This window comes from Ochotona princeps, chromosome 6, assembly GCF_030435755.1.
Source record: "Ochotona princeps isolate mOchPri1 chromosome 6, mOchPri1.hap1, whole genome shotgun sequence".
Classification (NCBI taxonomy): Eukaryota; Metazoa; Chordata; class Mammalia; order Lagomorpha; family Ochotonidae; genus Ochotona; species Ochotona princeps.
The window spans coordinates 77,502,859-77,522,539 of NC_080837.1; the positions used below are offsets into that span (position 1 = coordinate 77,502,859).

A 19,681-nucleotide genomic window follows, 5' to 3' on the forward strand; every position below is an offset into this window, starting at 1 on the left:
AGGCTGTGCAAGGGGAGGCAAGCCCGGGGACCTCAAAGACCTTCAAGAGCCAGCAGAGTCCAAAGAAACAAGGACCGTGGGGCCGTGGGCTCTCACCCTCGAGCCCAGCAAGGCTTCCCTGGCATCTTGGCAGGTCTCCGCAGGAATCCTTAGGGGCAGTGCAGGGCCTCTGGCCCTGGGGATGCTTACCAGCCTCGGAGCTCCGCTGGCATTGGCCCAGCGCAGGCCATGGTGCTTCCGGCATTCACTGCTGCCTCTGGGGCTCAGCAGAAGCCTACGTGAGTCTTGCGTCCACCGAGAGGCCCTCTGAGAAGTACATAGACAACAAGGGTGTGCTTCAGCAAGACCGCCAGCAAGGCGGGCCGCTGCCCACAGACAGGAACAGCCATGGCGCCTGCCTCCCATACTCGCACCCTGGCATGCTGCCTACACAGGTCCCCACTGCAAACTCTTTGTGTCACCCAAGGTGACAGTGGCTGGGCCTCAGGCTGCTTTCCTTAGGCAGCTTCACCTACAAACACATGGGCAGCACGCCCGCCAAACGAGGTGGGCAGCACACGCACCCACGGGCCCTCAGAGCCATGGGGCCTGCGTGCTCCTCTCACACAAAGGGCACCTCGACCATCTCAACAATGACAGAGCTCACAGCCCAATGCTGGCCTCCAACCTTCAGCACCACGATGGGCAACAACTGCCCCAAGGCACTCCCAGGGTTGCTGCGGGCCCAGGGAACAGCCCCCGCCTCCCCTGACAGCACACCCAGCTCCATGGGCAGGTCCTTCCTCACTCGGCCCAAACATGCTCACAACCTCACCCTTCAACTCCACTACACACTCGGCTGTCCCGCCTGGGGAACCTCACCACACGCAGGGGAGTGACACAGCACTGGTCTGCAGGCAGCTTTGCAAACACCCCACCTGCCGCCAGGGGGACACACAACCACTACACCCCAACACGCCCAACAATTCCTTCTCCATGGCCTTTCGCACTGCTCACCCCAGCCCGAGGCTCGCCTGGGCACAGACCTATCAACCTGCCAAAAACGGGTGCTTGGCCACATGGCATCCCAATACCCATGGCGGCCAACACCCAACACATGCCTTCATCAACACAACACCAGATACAGCACAGGGCTCAGAAGGGCACCTCCACCCGACACTGTGGAAGCAACCCTCGGGCGCCAAGGCTCAGGACCAATGGCTTGTTCAGGGAACACCACAGGCGTGCGCACCATTCACACACACCCCTCCATCAACACCCACAACCACATACCAACACAAACACAAACACACCGACACTGCCACAACCTCCTCAGGTTCGGCCCCTCACCGGCTTCCCTTCCCCACTCATAGCACCCGCACCACAAGCGCTCTGCTGCCCACGCACAACCCTCTCACCACACCTCCCCAGCAGGCTGGTCCTCCAAGGGGGGGCTTGCCCTTGGGCTCACCCTGGGGCTGGCAGCCACCTCAACCCTTGCCCATGGACCCTCACTCCTATGCTCCCCACTAGAGGCAATGTGCTGGACCTCAGTCACGATGAGAACGACGGTAGTGAGTTTTCACTCATTTTGTTCAGCTTTTCCAAGGAATGTTTGACGGTGGAGTCATCATCGATCCAAGCACACCCCAAAGTGCTGGCAGCACAACAACGCAGGCTGGCATCGGGCACAGCCGATGGCCTCCGGCCCCTGCAGAGGCCTGCAGAGGCCAGGGACAAAGCCTGCACCGCCATAGCACAAGCATCCACTCTCGCAGTGGAGCCCAGGCGCGGCCACCTCAGGACAACATGCCCACAACTCCCGCAGGACTCTGAAGCGCTAGGGGACACGTCCCCACCACCCACCCTGGCTCTGCCACTGCTTACCATCCGTGAGGATTCAGGCACTTCCAGCCCAACACGGGCTCCCTGCATGCCAGCCACCCACAGGGATTCCTCTCCAAAGCACAAGCACAGATCTGCTGGCACTCCACAAGCCACGCCGATGGCAGACACGCTCCCTGCCAAGTACACACACAGCACAGGCAAGCTTCAGGACCCAGGCAGCTCCACAGGGCAGAGCCGCTGGCCCAAGGAGGCCCGCTGTGGCACGCTCCCTCGCACATCCCCTTTCTCCAACCCTCACATACTTTTCCCAGAGCAAAGGCTCTGCCCACACCACAAGGAAAGCACTCCATCACCTGGCCCACGCTGGGACCCATGTTGGGTTTCAGTTTGCTGCCCTCTCCGTGTGCTCTTGCTGTGGCCTGGGGCTAGCTGGCAGCAGCATCTGTGTGTCCGGGTCCACGGACCCAGCATCCATGGACAGGGAGGCGCAGGGGTGCACTCACCACCCACTGCATTCCTGCCTGCCTGCCTGCACTGCAGCCCAGAGAGTGGCTCCGCCAACCCCAAGCTTCCTGCCATGTCAGTACTGCCCCAGGACACCAGCTGGAAGCACTTCACAGGCAATCCCGACCCAACCAGCTTGGGCAGCACCCTTGAGTCAGGGCTTCGGCCTTGTGTCTCTTCTGCTGCAAGGATGCGGGCACAGAGCTGCAAGGATGCTGCTCACAGGGATCACGCCCCAGGCCGTGCTGTGGGCTTTAGGCTCTCTCATCCGGGACCCAGGGCACACCCGTGTCCTGCACACACCTGGCTGGACACCCTGGGTCACCTGTGCCCTCTCCAAGAGGCCAACACCTCTGTCCTCTGGCCTGGATGCCCCAAGTCTCAACTCCCGCCCACCCAGCACTCAGCTACCCACGGACACACTAGGGCACACTAGGGCACACTAGGGCACATGGGAACCCTCGGCATGAGTGCTGCCACGCCAGCCCTTGGGTCACAAGCCCACCGCTGCAGGATCACCATTAGCCTAGCCCTGCTGGGGCTCCTCACGCCTACTCTCTGCACGGGGCAATGTGCTGGACCTCAGTCACGATGAGAACGACGGTATGGGGTTTTCACTCATTTTGTTCAGCTTCCAAGGAATGTATTTGCGGGAGTCATCATCGATCCAAGCACATGCCAACACGCTGGCAGGGGAGCATGGCAGGCTGTGCAAGGGGAGGCAAGCCCGGGGACCTCAAAGACCTTCAAGAGCCAGCAGAGTCCAAAGAAACAAGGCCCGTGGGGCCGTGGGCTCTCACCCTCGAGCCCAGCAAGGCTTCCCTGGCATCTTGGCAGGTCTCCGCAGGAATCCTTAGGGGCAGTGCAGGGCCTCTGGCCCTGGGGATGCTTACCAGCCTCGGAGCTCCGCTGGCATTGGCCCAGCGCAGGCCATGGTGCTTCCGGCATTCACTGCTGCCTCTGGGGCTCAGCAGAAGCCTACGTGAGTCTTGCGTCCACCGAGAGGCCCTCTGAGAAGTACATAGACAACAAGGGTGTGCTTCAGCAAGACCGCCAGCAAGGCGGGCCGCTGCCCACAGACAGGAACAGCCATGGCGCCTGCCTCCCATGCTCGCACCCTGGCATGCTGCCTACACAGGTCCCCACTGCAAACTCTTTGTGTCACCCAAGGTGACAGTGGCTGGGCCTCAGGCTGCTTTCCTTAGGCAGCTTCACCTACAAACACATGGGCAGCACGCCCGCCAAACGAGGTGGGCAGCACACGCACCCACGGGCCCTCAGAGCCATGGGGCCTGCGTGCTCCTCTCACACAAAGGGCACCTCGACCATCTCAACAATGACAGAGCTCACAGCCCAATGCTGGCCTCCAACCTTCAGCACCACGATGGGCAACAACTGCCCCAAGGCACTCCCAGGGTTGCTGCGGGCCCAGGGAACAGCCCCCGCCTCCCCTGACAGCACACCCAGCTCCATGGGCAGGTCCTTCCTCACTCGGCCCAAACATGCTCACAACCTCACCCTTCAACTCCACTACACACTCGGCTGTCCCGCCTGGGGAACCTCACCACACGCAGGGGAGTGACACAGCACTGGTCTGCAGGCAGCTTTGCAAACACCCCACCTGCCGCCAGGGGGACACACAACCACTACACCCCAACACGCCCAACAATTCCTTCTCCATGGCCTTTCGCACTGCTCACCCCAGCCCGAGGCTCGCCTGGGCACAGACCTATCAACCTGCCAAAAACGGGTGCTTGGCCACATGGCATCCCAATACCCATGGCGGCCAACACCCAACACATGCCTTCATCAACACAACACCAGATACAGCACAGGGCTCAGAAGGGCACCTCCACCCGACACTGTGGAAGCAACCCTCGGGCGCCAAGGCTCAGGACCAATGGCTTGTTCAGGGAACACCACAGGCGTGTGCACCACTCACACACACCCCTCCATCAACACCCACAACCACATACCAACACAAACACAAACACACCGACACTGCCACAACCTCCTCAGGTTCGGCCCCTCACCGGCTTCCCTTCCCCACTCATAGCACTCGCACCACAAGCGCTCTGCTGCCCACGCACAACCCTCTCACCACACCTCCCCAGCAGGCTGGTCCTCCAAGGGGGGGCTTGCCCTTGGGCTCACCCTGGGGCTGGCAGCCACCTCAACCCTTGCCCATGGACCCTCACTCCTATGCTCCCCACTAGAGGCAATGTGCTGGACCTCAGTCACGATGAGAACGACGGTAGTGAGTTTTCACTCATTTTGTTCAGCTTTTCCAAGGAATGTTTGACGGTGGAGTCATCATCGATCCAAGCACACCCCAAAGTGCTGGCAGCACAACAACGCAGGCTGGCATCGGGCACAGCCGATGGCCTCCGGCCCCTGCAGAGGCCTGCAGAGGCCAGGGACAAAGCCTGCACCGCCATAGCACAAGCATCCACTCTCGCAGTGGAGCCCAGGAGCGGCCACCTCAGGACAACATGCCCCCAACTCCCGCAGGACTCTGAAGCGCTAGGGGACACGTCCCCACCACCCACCCTGGCTCTGCCACTGCTTACCATCCGTGAGGATTCAGGCACTTCCAGCCCAACACGGGCTCCCTGCATGCCAGCCACCCACAGGGATTCCTCTCCAAAGCACAAGCACAGATCTGCTGGCACTCCACAAGCCACGCCGATGGCAGACATGCTCCCTGCCAAGTACACACACAGCACAGGCAAGCTTCAGGACCCAGGCAGCTCCACAGGGCAGAGCTGCTGGCCCAAGGAGGCCCGCTGTGGCACGCTCCCTCGCACATCCCCTTTCTCCAACCCTCACATACTTTTCCCAGAGCAAAGGCTCTGCCCACACCACAAGGAAAGCACTCCATCACCTGGCCCACGCTGGGACCCATGTTGGGTTTCAGTTTGCTGCCCTCTCCGTGTGCTCTTGCTGTGGCCTGGGGCTAGCTGGCAGCAGCATCTGTGTGTCCGGGTCCACGGACCCAGCATCCATGGACAGGGAGGCGCAGGGGTGCACTCGCCACCCACTGCATTCCTGCCTGCCTGCCTGCACTGCAGCCCAGAGAGTGGCTCCGCCAACCCCAAGCTTCCTGCCATGTCAGTACTGCCCCAGGACACCAGCTGGAAGCACTTCACAGGCAATCCCGACCCAACCAGCTTGGGCAGCACCCTTGAGTCAGGGCTTCGGCCTTGTGTCTCTTCTGCTGCAAGGATGCGGGCACAGAGCTGCAAGGATGCTGCTCACAGGGATCACGCCCCAGGCCGTGCTGTGGGCTTTAGGCTCTCTCATCCGGGACCCAGGGCACACCCGTGTCCTGCACACACCTGGCTGGACACCCTGGGTCACCTGTGCCCTCCCCAAGAGGCCAACACCTCTGTCCTCTGGCCTGGATGCCCCAAGTCTCAACTCCCGCCCACCCAGCACTCAGCTACCCACGGACACACTAGGGCACATGGGAACCCTCGGCATGAGTGCTGCCACGCCAGCCCTTGGGTCACAAGCCCACCGCTGCAGGATCACCATTAGCCTAGCCCTGCTGGGGCTCCTCACGCCTACTCTCTGCACGGGGCAATGTGCTGGACCTCAGTCACGATGAGAACGACGGTATGGGGTTTTCACTCATTTTGTTCAGCTTCCAAGGAATGTATTTGCGGGAGTCATCATCGATCCAAGCACATGCCAACACGCTGGCAGGGGAGCATGGCAAGCTGTGCAAGGGGAGGCAAGCCCGGGGACCTCAAAGACCTTCAAGAGCCAGCAGAGTCCAAAGAAACAAGGCCCGTGGGGCCGTGGGCTCTCACCCTCGAGCCCAGCAAGGCTTCCCTGGCATCTTGGCAGGTCTCCGCAGGAATCCTTAGGGGCAGTGCAGGGCCTCTGGCCCTGGGGATGCTTACCAGCCTCGGAGCTCCGCTGGCATTGGCCCAGCGCAGGCCATGGTGCTTCCGGCATTCACTGCTGCCTCTGGGGCTCAGCAGAAGCCTACGTGAGTCTTGCGTCCACCGAGAGGCCCTCTGAGAAGTACATAGACAACAAGGGTGTGCTTCAGCAAGACCGCCAGCAAGGCGGGCCGCTGCCCACAGACAGGAACAGCCATGGCGCCTGCCTCCCATACTCGCACCCTGGCATGCTGCCTACACAGGTCCCCACTGCAAACTCTTTGTGTCACCCAAGGTGACAGTGGCTGGGCCTCAGGCTGCTTTCCTTAGGCAGCTTCACCTACAAACACATGGGCAGCACGCCCGCCAAACGAGGTGGGCAGCACACGCACCCACGGGCCCTCAGAGCCATGGGGCCTGCGTGCTCCTCTCACACAAAGGGCACCTCGACCATCTCAACAATGACAGAGCTCACAGCCCAATGCTGGCCTCCAACCTTCAGCACCACGATGGGCAACAACTGCCCCAAGGCACTCCCAGGGTTGCTGCAGGCCCAGGGAACAGCCCCCGCCTCCCCTGACAGCACACCCAGCTCCATGGGCAGGTCCTTCCTCACTCGGCCCAAACATGCTCACAACCTCACCCTTCAACTCTACTACACACTCGGCTGTCCCGCCTGGGGAACCTCACCACACGCAGGGGAGTGACACAGCACTGGTCTGCAGGCAGCTTTGCAAACACCCCACCTGCCGCCAGGGGGACACACAACCACTACACCCCAACACGCCCAACAATTCCTTCTCCATGGCCTTTCGCACTGCTCACCCCAGCCCGAGGCTCGCCTGGGCACAGACCTATCAACCTGCCAAAAACGGGTGCTTGGCCACATGGCATCCCAATACCCATGGCGGCCAACACCCAACACATGTCTTCATCAACAGAACACCAGATACAGCACAGGGCTCAGAAGGGCACCTCCACCCGACACTGTGGAAGCAACCCTCGGGCGCCAAGGCTCAGGACCAATGGCTTGTTCAGGGAACACCACAGGCGTGTGCACCACTCACACACACCCCTCCATCAAAACCCACAACCACATACCAACACAAACACAAACACACCGACACTGCCACAACCTCCTCAGGTTCGGCCCCTCACCGGCTTCCCTTCCCCACTCATAGCACCCGCACCACAAGCGCTCTGCTGCCCACGCACAACCCTCTCACCACACCTCCCCAGCAGGCTGGTCCTCCAAGGGGGGGCTTGCCCTTGGGCTCACCCTGGGGCTGGCAGCCACCTCAACCCTTGCCCATGGACCCTCACTCCTATGCTCCCCACTAGAGGCAATGTGCTGGACCTCAGTCACGATGAGAACGACGGTAGTGAGTTTTCACTCATTTTGTTCAGCTTTTCCAAGGAATGTTTGACGGTGGAGTCATCATCGATCCAAGCACACCCCAAAGTGCTGGCAGCACAACAACGCAGGCTGGCATCGGGCACAGCCGATGGCCTCCGGCCCCTGCAGAGGCCTGCAGAGGCCAGGGACAAAGCCTGCACCGCCATAGCACAAGCATCCACTCTCGCAGTGGAGCCCAGGCGCGGCCACCTCAGGACAACATGCCCACAACTCCCGCAGGACTCTGAAGCGCTAGGGGACACGTCCCCACCACCCACCCTGGCTCTGCCACTGCTTACCATCCCTGAGGATTCAGGCACTTCCAGCCCAACACGGGCTCCCTGCATGCCAGCCACCCACAGGGATTCTTCTCCAAAGCACAAGCACAGATCTGCTGGCACTCCACAAGCCACGCCGATGGCAGACACGCTCCCTGCCAAGTATACACACAGCACAGGCAAGCTTCAGGACCCAGGCAGCTCCACAGGGCAGAGCTGCTGGCCCAAGGAGGCCCGCTGTGGCACGCTCCCTCGCACATCCCCTTTCTCCAACCCTCACATACTTTTCCCAGAGCAAAGGCTCTGCCCACACCACAAGGAAAGCACTCCATCACCTGGCCCACGCTGGGACCCATGCTGGGTTTCAGTTTGCTGCCCTCTCCGTGTGCTCTTGCTGTGGCCTGGGGCTAGCTGCTAGCATTGTTTTTTTTTGTTTGTTTGTTTTTTGTTTTTTGTTTTATGTACTTGGTCCTTTAGAGCTTTTTTACTTCTTTTTGTATTCGTTGTTACGTTGTCTTCCACAAATTATATACATTTCTGCCTTTTGCATAGTTGGTCTATGCTCTAACACCCATCCTCCTTTGCTCTCCAACCTAGATAATTAAGGCTTATTAGAACTCTCAACCTTAGTGCTGGCGTATTTGAAATCATTGTGTGTTCTCCTGCATTTTTTTGAGTTGTGCTGCTTCTTCTAAGCGTGTGCTATGTTACCTGACTCATGCTTAAGACTTTATAACTGCCCATCCTATTTGAATTCTTCCTTTTTCCTTTTTTGTTGTTGTTGTTGGCAACACTCACCAGGGTTGTGCACATTCCCTCACCTTTCCTCAATTTTTGAACATCTATACACAAAACAGACACATACTCATGCACTCTTTAACTAAGTTCTTTTTCTCTGTCCTCACCTGGTCTTCCTTACCATTAATCACCCTTGGCACAAAGTTTCTGCTACCCCTGCTAATGTCCCTCTGGAGAACTGTGCAGCAGCTTTCAGAAAGGGAATTGTTTTTTTGTTTTTTTGTTTTAGTCTGGTTTTAAACCTTCTCTGAGCTACAAAAAATTCTCCTCCGCAATTTGCCAAACAATTTTTTTTCCACTTTGCTTTGCTCCCCACAGTTTTATAGTCACATGAAACACAGATGACAATATTAGAGATGCAGGTGCTAGAATACAACGTAGCTAAACATATGTACTTCGAGGTTAAATTGTTACTCATGACAAGAGCTTTGTTCCTTCTCTGAGTTGACAGAAAACATGATGTTCCTCAGTCATAAGAAGACATAATTATTTTGTTTTTTTCTCATTGTTTTTGTCTTCTAAGTAATATTTTTCATGTGTTGTCATTGATGATAGTTCATTCCACTGGGTACTGAGCACAACATAACAGTTTGAGCATTCTGTTGGTGGTTGACTCTAAGTCTTTTAGAATCTTCAAGGTTCCTAAAATATACTACTAACACATAATATTTTCAATCCTATGTTTTGGTTGCCCCTTTTATGCCATTTCCTTAAAGTCAACCCCCTAGCTCTCCCAATTATCTCCATTGAGAATCTATGCCTGGAGAGTTTGGAAGCCTCACCCTTTGAAATCCTTTGCTCAGGGCAGACCTTTAAGACAGTTTACACTGACATCCCAGACATACGTACCCTACATCCACCGTCATAACCCTGGCCACAAGTGCTCCATTGCCCAGGCACTATCACTCAGAAAATCTGCTTGATGCCTTTGTTAGTCACTGTGCATTTCAAATAAGTTGAGTAAGCCCAAATTACTCATGCTTTCTTATTAATCTATCCCATGTCCACTGACTCATAATTCTGTGGGGTTCAATACCTACCTTTAACTTTGGGATCTTGTTGGATATTATAACATTGAATGACATTTACACTCAGATCTTTCTCTCTTCTGCTTGTTATATTTGAATTATATCCATGAAGTATAAATAATTTTAATATTGACTCATGTTTCTTCCTCATTTTGTTTTTGTTTGTTTGCTTGCTTCAATTTTGGGGTGTTTTTATTAGTATAGTAAGGTAAAACTGCAAAGAAATCACAAGCTAGAAAATGTAGATGAAATAAGGCCATGTCCCGGCGCAGTGGCCTCCTAGCTGAAGTTCTCGCCTTGCACATACCGGGATCCAATACAGGTTCTGGTTTTATATCTGGCAGCCCTGCTTCCCATCCAGCTCCGTGCTTGTGGCCAGGGTATGCAGTCGAGGTTTGCCCAAAGCTTTGGGACCCTGCACCCACGTGGGAGGTCCAGAAGAAGATCCTGGCTCCTGGTTTCAGATCAGCTCAGCTCCAGCCATTGCAGTCACTTTGGGAGTAAATCACTGGATGGAAGATCTCTCTCTCTCTCTCTCTCTCTCTCTTCCTTTCTGTATATCTGACTTTGCAATAACAATAAATAAATCTTTTAAAAAGGCCATCTAATTAAGTAAAGGAAATAGGAGATGGTGAGGAAAGCAAAATGTTTGATGTTGAACGGGAAATAATAAATCTATACATATATAATTTCTTGTAGTGTGCTTTTCAGAATTATTGTTATATTCAATAAACTCAACACATATATCTTAGAAACAATGTAAGCAAACCAGGATTAAGGCAGGACACCTCTCAGGAAAAGAAATGAACAGGATACTATTATTTTGCGTTACTCACTGACTATTCAAGAAAAAGCCTTTTTGGTGAATTTTTTAAGCTAGGAAAAAATAATCAGAGGAATGGCATGTACAATAGGTGCTTTGAATTCTGTTCACATATTCTTGGGAATCTAGAAAGTTTAATTCATGGAATATATGCTCAAAAAATAGAATTACAAATGCTTGTTTCTTACCTCTGATTAATCTGAAGGATCTGAAAAAGAATAAAATAAAGACCTTGAGAGAAAGGCAAATTGCCTGATCAAATAATCAAGTAACGTTTTTGATGCTCCAAGTCCCCCAATGAACTGTAGATGACTTCATGTTTCTAAAAGGATATGAAAGGATATCTCTGTCAAGCGTTATGTGAATCGTTACTTAGCTGACAGAGAATACTGTGACTACAAATGACAATCAAATAAAATCTCTGCAAACCATGAAACAAAGAGCAAAATATAACACTTCCAGAGTGTCTATGTTATTGAAAATGCCTTATTTTCCAGAAAATATGACATATATACAAAAAGTGGAAAATATGGCACATGGGCACGAAATAAAACAGCCAAAGAAAACTGTCACTGAGGAAGCGTATAGGTTACTAGACTTAGAAGACATGTTTGGAATGAGAAAAGTCCTTTCTAAGAGTAGACAAGATGCTTACAGCTATCCAAAAGATATCTCATAGCAAGACAAAACTATAGTTTCCACTCCTCTAATTTTCCAGTTTCATCGTGAGAACAGAAAGACCAAGTGATCTTTATCTTTGATTTTTTTTCATCTTATTTTTTGCTTCATTATGTGCAGGCTAGATGGTGTAACAATTCCAGCTTCCTGATGGGTTTTGTTGCTGCCCTCTAATTGTTAGTTTTATTTTGTTCTGTCCCTGAATTGTGCTGATAAGACTCACTTTAATTATGTCAGTAAATACAAAGAAATTGTAAGTAGAAATCCCAAAACACAAAGGTGGAATTAAAAATCAATAGGAAAAAAATCAACACAGTCAGCCTGTTTGATTAAGACAATCAATTAATCTGAATATAGGAAAATTGAAATGACAAATTCTATGAAACAGCACAGTATGAAAATTTGTACCACAGAAAAGCAATGAGTGATCAAGATACAGCACGAGAAACAGACATTGTAAACGTTCCGTAAATCATTCAGGTGACTTAATTGCACATCAGCCCACACATATCATTACCTCTCTTGACCTATATAGTTTTCACAAAACAAAATCTTGTCTGTGGTGGCTTTGTAGTTTGTAAAGTTACTGTTGCTACTCTGATTTTATTATTTTCATTATCATTCTAGTTCTTAGTCCAATCCTTATCGATTTCAAAATCATCTGGCCATTATCTACAAAGAAGCTTTAGATGATTTTTCCCTACACTAGATTTCCTGAAGAAATTGGACAGCACTGACTACAGAACCATTTAGAAACTGCAAGATCCAGGGCTCAGATTGGATCTAGTAGGGAACTATGGACAATGAGCATGAGAACCAGGGCTGAAATGGACCTGGCTGGAAAAGTGGTGGTACCTGCTGGCATGAATGTGGAATAGATAGTAGGGTTGGTTGGGCTGAGCTAGGCTCCAACACCCATTGATATGTATAAGAACCAAATTGGATGTGGATGGACTGAACCAGTATGCAGCATATATCAGCATGTACTGAGAAAGGGACTGGGGTGGTCCTGGTGGGGTTTATTCAGGGCATTCTGACTAGGCTGCAGTTTTCACTGGTGTGCATGAGAGCTGAGTGTGTCCTGCGCAGGGTTTAGGCTGGGCCACACTATTCAATGATTTGCCTATGAGATGGGGCTGGAGACAAAACTGGCTACAATCAACAGTCTTGAAGGCTTATATGGGTGATGGACTGAGCTAAAACACTGCACTGCCTGACACACATCAGTCAGATCTGGGCTCACCTCTGGTGAATTTCTCTTGGGTACATCCCCAACTGCACCACTGGACTCAGAACTCTATGGCAAAACTCATAGGATCTGTGGTCTAATTGTGGAGTACATGTGTCAGAATGGTCCTCCTTTGTTGCTGAGACCTGTGCAGTGAACAGATGCTTATGGGGAACATGATAACCAGTTCACTCAGGCCTGTAGAGGGCCTCTAGTATCATGAAGGGCAGAACAAATTGGACAGCTTTCATAGCTGAGCTTTGACATCGACTATCTGGATGAATTGAGTCTCTTAAGGTGGATTATGTCAGCCAATGGACCTTGGAAGGACATACTCAGCCTTGCAGCAATGACATCAAGATCATTTGAGAATGATTAGAAACACAGAAGCAGTTTCCTCTGCATCAGGAACCCTGGAAAACATTGGATGGCTGCCCCCATTTGCAGGTGCTGCTACAGTTGCGCTGCTGGGAGCAACGTCCTCCCATTCTCTCCCCACTTCCCTCAGATACAGGAAGATAAAGGAGATTGGAGCCAGTCACCTCACCCACTTTCCCCCATTCTTTAACCCTCCCCACCATAATTAGTGGTCTACATGGGCATGCGTCCTTCTCAACTATGTAAACACAATCAAAAATAAAAAAATTTACTAGCAAAAAGGAAACAATATTTAAATATACACATGAAAAATGTTACATAACCTATATAGAATGCCAATGACACTAACAGCTGACATTGCACTAGAAACCCTATCAGCCAGAAGAGAATGAAGAGACATAATCCAGATTTTAAAGGAAAAAAAAACCTGTCAACTCATAATAATATATGCAAAAAAGCTTTAAGATGTGTATGAGAGTGAAAATAAAATCTTCCAAAGCAAACCAAAACTGAAGGACCTCAGCTCTATCGAACCGGTCCTATAAATGTTGATTAAAGATGTGCTACAGACAAAAACCGAGAATGAGAAAAGATGGATAACATTTCAGTAAAACCACTAAACAAACCTAAATTAACCATTTAGAAAACATATGTTAAAATGACAGGACATGGGGATGGCAACGTTTTGCAGCAAGTGAATCCTCTGTCCTGTGATATTGGTATCCTGTACGGGTGCTGGTTCATGTCCTAGCTGCTCCACTTCTGATCTAGCTCCCTACTACGCCCTGGGAAAGAAGTAGAATGGTACCCAAATCCATGGAACTCGCAGCCAGGTGTGTGTCCTGCAAGAAGTTTCTGTCTTCCAGCTTCAGATCAGCTCAATCTGGACACTGTGGTCATTTGGAAGACTTCCTCTATCTCTCATTATCTCTTTGTTAGTTGACTTTTCAAATAAAAATAAATCATAAAATGACAGAACTAAATCACTACGTATTGATATTAAGCCTGTACACAAATGAATTAAACTCATGAATGAAAAGCATACACTATCATATTGGATTGAAAAAAAAAGACCCATCTATCTGTTGCCTACAAAAAAAAATCTCACCAACACAGATACACCGAAACTGAAAGTGAAAGGATGGAAGAAGATATTGCCCAGATAACTGAGAACTGCTCAACTAAATGACCCAGTGATTCCACATCTAGGAATATATACAAAGGAAATGAAATCTGCATTTAAGAGAGTGATCTGTAATTCCATATTTATAGCATCACAAATCACAAGAGCAAAGACATGGCATCAAATCATATGCCGTCAACAGAGGAATGAGTAAAGACACTGTGCATCTACTCGACAGAATACTACTTAGCCATAAAGGAGATGAAAGCTTATTGTTGTAACAAACTTATCCTAGCTAGAAAACATTATGCCTAGTCAAGTAAACCAGTTACAAAAGAATAAATACCATGTTCTCTGTGATACAACAGTTAATCACAAAATGAACCTATATATATATATATATATATACATATATATATATAGTTTGTTTTATACATATTTATTTTGTGTGTATATATGTATATATAATATGTATGTGTAAATATGCAATGAGTCACTACTTTCCCAAAAATGTAGTGCTCCCAATGAAACTTACAAATACAATTCTGCATTATGCTAATAGAGTTTGTATCTTTGCCTATAATCATGTCATGAAACATCTAAATTTCAGAAAGTTAAACTTGTAACTTGCATTAAAGGATCATATACTATTTTGATAAAAAAAAAAAGGGGGGATGGCAGGAGGAGAAAATTGGGAGAAAGGAATAAGAAGGGATGGGGTGAATCTCGCTACCTACAACATTGTATCATGGAAAATAAAATGTATGTGAAAATGGAAATCACACAAAAAAGAAAACACATTGGATTGAATATTTTAATGTGTGTAATTTACACCAAAATGTCATGCACCAGTACTTTTATACCCTTTGGAGTGAAATGGCAATCATGAAGTCACACATCTATATGTATGCTAATACAGACATATACACAAGGCAGAGATCTTTAATACTATATGTACTAATAAAATAGTCTCCATGCTTTTCCCATTCATTTTCGCCCTCCAAGCTTTTAATAATGGGGATTCTAAGTGGGCTTCTAGTGTTCGACATGTTTTTTTTTTTTTTTTTACTCCGTAGTTTCTACAACTCCTTTCTGTTATTGGCCATTTTGTTCATCATTCCTGAACTTATTTAAACAAATTTGCCAGGTTATGGAGATATAAAACTATATGCCAAATGCATACATCCATGTATAAATTAACATTAAGAGTTAATATTTTTAGAATTTATGAAATTAAATTATCCAAAGGAAAGAATTACTCTTACAGAACTGAACTCTAGGTTCCATATAATACATACTCTACACGGGCTCGGCAGTGTGGCCTAGTGGCTAAGGTCCTCGCCTTGATCCCATATGGCTGCTGGTTCTAATCCCGGCAGCTCCACTTCCTCTCTATCTCTCCTCCTCTCAGTATATCTGACTTTGTAATGAAAACAAAATAAATCTTAAAAAAATACATACTCTACACGGTGAGACAAATAAAGAACATACCTTTCCTGTACATATGCATTTTGATTTTATCAACAATAAAGATTCCATATGTAAAATTCTCTTATTACTCCACTTACTGAATTTATTTCTTTTGTGAATCCAACACAGTATTAAAAATAAAATATATATCTGTTTCAGAATAATGATGAATTCTAATTCTTTATTATTGAAAATCTTCATAACCTTAAAAATTCTCTTTAAATTGAACATGTAATTTTCTGCATCAAGAAAAACTATAAAGGAAAACTGCAATGATGAGAAAAGTGATGAGAAAAGTAAAAAGCATGCATAACGAGCTTTATAATCATCAAAGTAATCTGAAGACAATAATTTTCGCCATTAATCAACATGCTTGACAAGTGTTTTTGTGAAATTCTCAGCTGATTTTTACAAAACAGTGTGTAATTGCAACATGAAACCATAAAAAACCAACCACAGAACAAAGTTATTCACTGCAATTCAGCTTAAAAGTCAGATTATTTAAAATGACTTTTAAAAATTCAGAAACAAACGCGAAGATGCTTACCATAAACAAGAGACATCAAGAAAATATTATCTAACAGTTTCAGGATTCAAAAACCTGAGGATGTGGCATGGCACACAGGATGTACGAACACCAGTGAATGCTGGTGTAGCTACTTACCTTTACTTTTCTGAAGTTTGGAGGAGGGGAACTGATTCAAGTTCTTCTCTACCTCAGCAAACCAAAACAGAAAGAATGTCTCAAAAAACAAAATAGCAAAACGCTAAAATTGCTTCCTTTGTTGATATTTAGTTTAGGTCATATTTAGTTTACTGTCACTTTCTTTATTCCAACATTAGTAACACTTGTAGAACTCATTTTCTCAATCACTTTTCAAAAGAAATTGTATTATCACTTATTACTATTTCCTATATACAAATATCTATATACTTTCCATTCAGAGTGAACAAATTGAAATAAGTCACTGAGAATATGAAAGACAGGATACCTATGTTATTTCCTGAGAAAAAGAAAACAAATTTACATTGGTATTGACATTCAGGGTGTCAGCAAATACAGTCAGGCGCTGAAGTCTTATTTGTCCCATTAGAGAACCACTGGTCTGGACCTCAGATTGACATCTGGAATGAGTCCCTCAGCATCCTCAGACATTTTTTCTCATCATCGATCCAGACAAGCAGTCTCCCAACAAATAAGCATTTCCATGTCCAGATTTATTTTGTATAGTCTTGTCTAACACATATGAAGAAAAAACAATAATCATACAGCAGAAGTTCTACATATTATCAAAACAGTATAAATATCATGGGTTGTTCTAACAAAATTCCAGAAATATCTTGGAAATTAAAATGAAAATCTAATCAACTGAAACTTTAAGAACATGAGCAAAAACAATAAATGGCATAATTATGGGGAAATGCGAGTAGAAACATCTGTTCTGAATAGACCAGCTAAAAAAATTGAATTAATATTTAACACGCTTGAAATGTACTACAAGAATATTTTTCTGAAAACAAAATGGTGAAAGCGAAATATGTCAGTGATTCACCAAATCACTCAGGTTGCTTCAGAAACAAAATTTTACAAAGGACAAAGCAAAAATGAAGTCTATTAACAAGGTAAAAACAGTCACAGGGGAAAAATTTATCATTAAAATATTCTCTTTTGTGCCTCCAAAATCACAATCTCCAAGACACTGAGGTTGTGACGTCACTAGGCACACTAAACAAAACCATTTCAAAAGCATCTTAGTCATCGCTCACCTCTCTTCCCTGAAGTAATGTAACTTGTTCTAAAATTTGACCTGCAGCAAAATATCACAAAGAAAATGTTATATGAAAATAAGTGATACTGAAAATAATTGCTTCTGTGCTAATCATTTATCATGCAGTCGTCCCCACACAAATCACAGTTGTTCCCTAAGCAATGTTGTCGTTTCATTTCTTTATTCCTTTCTGTTTACTCAAAAATCAATAATGATCTCCAACATGCTATGCAAAATAATGACACAGCAATTTCCTCCTAAAATGAAAAATTATACGGTTTTATCCCATCAAATAAAGATGTTATAAAAATGTTCTGGAGCAGCTAAAATGATCGGTGAATAGTAGGGTTGTTATGAAAATCATATTCTGGAAGACATAAGTACTTTGAAATCTATCTGAAAATTACACAAATATGCATACATGACATCTATTTGAACATTACACAAAAATACATTACAAAATGTATGTATTGAATAAGAAAATGACCAGAATATCCAAGGAGATGAAAATTTGTATAAGCTAAATAAAAAGTATAAAAACAAAACAAATTGGAATAGATGTTGTGGCACAGCAAGTAAAGCTGCCTCATGTGTGGTTCACATCCTATATGGGCACCAGTTCGTGTCAAGGCTGCTCCACTTCTCATTCATCTCTCTGCTAATTTGCCTGGAAATGCAGAAGAGAAGTCTAAGTGTTGGTCACTGACATCTTTGTGGGAAGCTAAAAGCTCCAGGCTGTGTGGGTCTGTGTGAGTGTGTGTATGTGTCCATTAGAGGAGTAAAACCAGTACACAGATGATTTTTCTCCATCACTTCAATTCTTTAAAGAAAATATTTTTAAAAGACGGTTGGCACAGTGGTGTAATCGCTTGAGCCTCCACGTGTACTGTTGCCATTCCATACGCGATCTGACATTCATGTGGGACACCTGAGTAAAGTTTCAGGCTCCTGACTGGCTGGCCCAGACTCAAAGGCTGAATTCATTTGTAGAGTGAACCCAATCTGTCCCTTCCTCGCTCTTTGAAAATATTTAAAAATATTAGTTAAGAATAACAAGTTAATGGGATTAGCCAGTGCTTAAAATGTGAAAGCCTCAGTATAAATATCAAAATTAGCCAATTAATACTTAAGTTATACTGTAGTCTAGTTGACGGAATTTCTTCAAATATAGTTGGTCTTCTGAATCATTGTATTCATATTCCACTTCTATTTAGTTTAATATAATGCACAATGTTTCCCAGGTGTTAATATTTACAGACTGAAAGGAGAATACAATTTAACTTGGAGCTCATGTTTCCTCACAAGCAGCTTCAGGTTCACACTTTTCTTCGTAGTAACTACAGCAATTAGATTGGGTTCTTTTCAGTGCACTCAGTACTGCCAGTTAGTGTTATCGGTAGTACTTTCACCTATTTACTTGTGGTCTATCATAATCTTCACCACAAGATTATTATATTGTCTTTGTAATGATAAATATCTAATAAAGTATAATTGTAAACTAAAGCATCTTTATTTCCCTAATGCTTGTTTTTCTGTACATTTAAACATCATTTGCTAGTTACTGGATATAATAATCATTATTGCCAAAAATTGACTTATCACATACTGTCTTCCTTCCGTTTAGTAAGGCTTTCTATTTAAAAAAGAAAAAAACTTTGCCCTAAATCCCATTCATTTATTCAAATATATGCTAAGTGATATTATAAAGTCTTACCACCATTTACCAACTTTCTAAGCCTTCAATTGAACTACTCTGTTGGAATATCTGCCACGTCAATCAATACAAGGCATGGCTCACTGTTTGGAGTCCAGAGGTCATCTTTCAAAGTCACGGATTCACCTATGTCTGCTTTCTCATCCTGTACTCATCTTCCTGCTTCAGAATTCTGAGGATTTGATAGCTCCATCTGAAAGAATACTGAACAATTTTCCTTCCCCAAAAATGATAGAAAGCAAAAACAGAGTTAGATAGCATAGTTCTTTCTTCATATTACAAAGTATTCATTTCTAAGCACTTCAATTACTGCTGTATAATAGTGAAGGAAAATGTTATAATTCTCTACGATAATCATATTGACTGCTGCATTACTAGCTAAATGTTTGTACCTGTAATTCACAAAGTGTTGTCTTACGAAAATGTTTCTAACAAATAGCAAAAGTTGCTCATAGAAAACATTCATCCGGGATAGAATGTTTAGAATTCATAACCTATGAGCCTAAGTTACAATTGGGAAAGTATGATTTTAAAGTTTGTATCAATTGACACTTATTTCCTCAGATTGCAACTGAACTTGTCACCAGAATTTACAGTGGTTTTTAATATTGTCAGCAGGGTTTTTCCAGAGCCAAATTGTTACATTTAGTGACATTTCACCATGCATTTCATTCTATACTTTGATGCATGCAACCCTGACACAACACTTCATCTGTAAGCAATGATATCCAATATTTCTAGAGGTGGCATCTTGAGTTACACTATAGCTTCACACAA

The 19,681-nt window shown here is 46.6% G+C and overlaps 6 non-coding genes across 6 annotated transcripts; all 6 read right to left on the bottom strand.

The window, feature by feature from the left end:
* Positions 1 to 1,524: 1,524 nt before the first annotated feature.
* On the bottom strand, positions 1,525 to 1,619 carry LOC131480704 (small nucleolar RNA SNORD116). Its single transcript, XR_009245755.1, has one exon. It is a non-coding gene; the product is annotated as a small nucleolar RNA SNORD116 (small nucleolar RNA).
* Positions 1,620 to 2,908: 1,289 nt separating this feature from the next.
* Positions 2,909 to 3,000, bottom strand: LOC131480660 (small nucleolar RNA SNORD116). The gene has a single exon (XR_009245713.1). It is a non-coding gene; the product is annotated as a small nucleolar RNA SNORD116 (small nucleolar RNA).
* Positions 3,001 to 4,559: 1,559 nt separating this feature from the next.
* On the bottom strand, positions 4,560 to 4,654 carry LOC131480705 (small nucleolar RNA SNORD116). Its single transcript, XR_009245756.1, has one exon. It is a non-coding gene; the product is annotated as a small nucleolar RNA SNORD116 (small nucleolar RNA).
* Positions 4,655 to 5,923: 1,269 nt separating this feature from the next.
* On the bottom strand, positions 5,924 to 6,015 carry LOC131480661 (small nucleolar RNA SNORD116). Its single transcript, XR_009245714.1, has one exon. It is a non-coding gene; the product is annotated as a small nucleolar RNA SNORD116 (small nucleolar RNA).
* Positions 6,016 to 7,574: 1,559 nt separating this feature from the next.
* Positions 7,575 to 7,669, bottom strand: LOC131480706 (small nucleolar RNA SNORD116). Its single transcript, XR_009245757.1, has one exon. It is a non-coding gene; the product is annotated as a small nucleolar RNA SNORD116 (small nucleolar RNA).
* Positions 7,670 to 16,529: 8,860 nt separating this feature from the next.
* On the bottom strand, positions 16,530 to 16,596 carry LOC118759380 (small nucleolar RNA SNORD109A). Its single transcript, XR_004996170.1, has one exon. It is a non-coding gene; the product is annotated as a small nucleolar RNA SNORD109A (small nucleolar RNA).
* Between the last annotated feature and the right edge of the window lie 3,085 nt (positions 16,597 to 19,681).